We start from the raw sequence: 2258 nt of genomic DNA, 5'->3' as shown, positions 1-2258 counted from the left end.
GTCATTTTTAATGATCGTTGAAAGCCCAGATCGTAATCGTGATTAAAATTCGATTAATTGAGCAGCCCTAACAGGAGCCAAACACATGCCTACTCCTCTCGTTAACTGAGATAAACTGCTGGCATATTGGTTTTACATCTATACTGTCCAGTCTCTGGTGGACATACAGCAGCATTGTTTAATCTCATTTGAGTCATTGTTAACCGTAGCCATCTTTTTAGTCTTGTGAGAGCACTGAAGCTTCTTTTAGCCTCAGCCGACGATACTGGGATAATGGGATGATGATAATAAATACTAGTTAATCTATAGCACCAAATCATCAGTCAGTCACCTGTGACCTCGCCTCTTCACCTCACCTTGCCTCCGAGCTACAACATGACAGAGCTGCCTCTGTCACCTGATAAATAACAGTGAGACATTCCACATACATGCAGTCACACATGTGCTTCAAATAAAGTCATGAACCAACAAGTCATCATCCAACTTCACCTGTGATCTCGTATCACCATTGCTCTCTGAGCTCTGTGTTGGTTCTTCTGTCACCTGACAAACAGGACATACATGACAATAAGAATAAAATGTGGAGCTGCTTCAGTGTTTCTGTCAATTTGTGCAGATCTTGACTCATCAGTAATGTTTGTAGGCTGAGTGCATTTTTACAACAATTTGTGCAAACTGCACTACAAGGTGGAATATTTGCACAATCATGACTACCTCATGCTATTTTGTCTCAAAAATTAACCCAATGAATATGTCAGTACCATTAGGATGAAATTATTGTGTCACCAACATTTTGACATTAGACATATAATTTTAACAGTGTCTGTAAACTAATATCCTGGCTTGCTCGAGGCTGCCGTTTTCTGGCAGTTTCAATCAAAATTAGAGATGCTGCTCTGGGAGACTGAGATAACTAACAGTGCTGCCTGTTGTGCAGTTAGTTTCCAAAACACGTTATTCATGGTTGCATACAGTTTTAGACTGATGTGGGCCAAAGCCTAGCATAGCCTGTAACGTTATTGTGACGGACACATTTTATGAGTGAACTTGACTTTAAGCGACTTACAGGTTTCTTTCTTATATCCAGGATCTTCCTTTTTGCTGCCATCCTCCTCTCCTCCTCCTCGCAGCGCAGGCTTGCCGCTGCTAAAAGTAAACAGAGCTCCCTGAAAGGCACAGCCAATCACATTGGCCAGATTTGTCACATGACGTAGGACTCCAGTAGAGGACGTAATTTAGCTCTTTCTGCACCGCTGGGCGAATGAGACGCTGACAGATCTTTTTTTTTTTTCTTTCTGTCGGGTTTGTTTTTCTTTACTCGAAGAGATCAAATTATTGGTGGGGACAATTCAATAATCCCTGGATATTGGTCCAAATCTACGCCCTTGGGTTAAATTATACAGCAAAATCTAAATCTTGGGCCAAAGTAACAGAACACTATTCAAAAGCTGACAACAAACAATTCTACTAACTCAATACCTAAACAAAACTTAAATAGTGCACACACAAAAAGAGGTAGAACACACAAAACCTTATTGAAACTAACATAACAAATTGATCCAGAGTTGTGGTATGACCCAATTTGCAGGTCTCCATTTATGCTTGCTCCGCCCCTATTCCACCTCTTAGCTCATCAACCAAGGGTCTGGGAGCAACTGCCACTAAGGTAACTCAGAAAACACAGAAAGATTAAATCATAAATATAACAGGAAAAACTAAAATGTGCAAACTTATTTTAGAATACAGTATTATGTGATTGTATGAGTTAATTAATTCTAAACCAAGAGCCTGTCAATCCTATATTTAAAGAAAGAAAAATATAAGTGTAGTGTTGTGTGAATTAATAAATTTAAAAATGAACAAATTTTCTTTTTTTTTTTCTTGTTCAGGGTGCAGACATGTCTGCTGCCAGCTGTCTTCTATCTGAAGATCAGTCTCTGTGCTTCATCTGTCTGAATGTCTTCACTGATCCAGTCTCCACACCATGTGGACACAACTTCTGCAAAAACTGCATCAGTCAACACTGGGATATCAGTGAGAGGTGTCAGTGTCCTTTGTGTAAAAAGGTCTTTCAGACCAGACCTGAGCTGCACATCAACACTTTCATCTCTGAGATGGTTTCTCAGTTCAGACATGAAGCTCAGCAGAAAGTCAGCAGCAGCAGCTCAGAGCAACAAGCTGCCAAACCAGGAGAAGTTCCCTGTGACATCTGCACTGGAACCAAACTGAAGGCTCTGAAGTCCTGCCTGGTGTGTCTG

General features: G+C 40.5%; 1 long non-coding RNA gene across 2 annotated transcripts in view; it reads left to right on the top strand.

Moving 5' to 3' along the window:
* The window catches only part of LOC102302719, a 5056-nt gene extending 2804 nt beyond the window's left edge, over window positions 1–2252 (top strand). Inside the window, exon 3 of one of the 2 annotated variants that reach the window (XR_006054446.1) lies at window positions 1890–2252. This is a non-coding gene — a long non-coding RNA (uncharacterized LOC102302719). Of the gene's footprint in view, window positions 1–1588; window positions 1707–1889 lie in introns of those variants that run through there. The other variant, XR_006054445.1, reaches the window with a different exon arrangement.
* The last annotated feature ends 6 nt before the right edge of the window (window positions 2253–2258 follow it).

The sequence above is a fragment of the Haplochromis burtoni genome, unplaced genomic scaffold (genome assembly GCF_018398535.1).
Source record: "Haplochromis burtoni strain Fernald_Lab_line unplaced genomic scaffold, NCSU_Asbu1 Contig_61, whole genome shotgun sequence".
In the NCBI taxonomy this organism is placed as follows: domain Eukaryota; kingdom Metazoa; phylum Chordata; class Actinopteri; order Cichliformes; family Cichlidae; genus Haplochromis; species Haplochromis burtoni.
The sequence above is the reverse complement of the archived record's forward strand: the minus strand, read 5'-3'. Positions and strand labels throughout refer to the sequence as shown.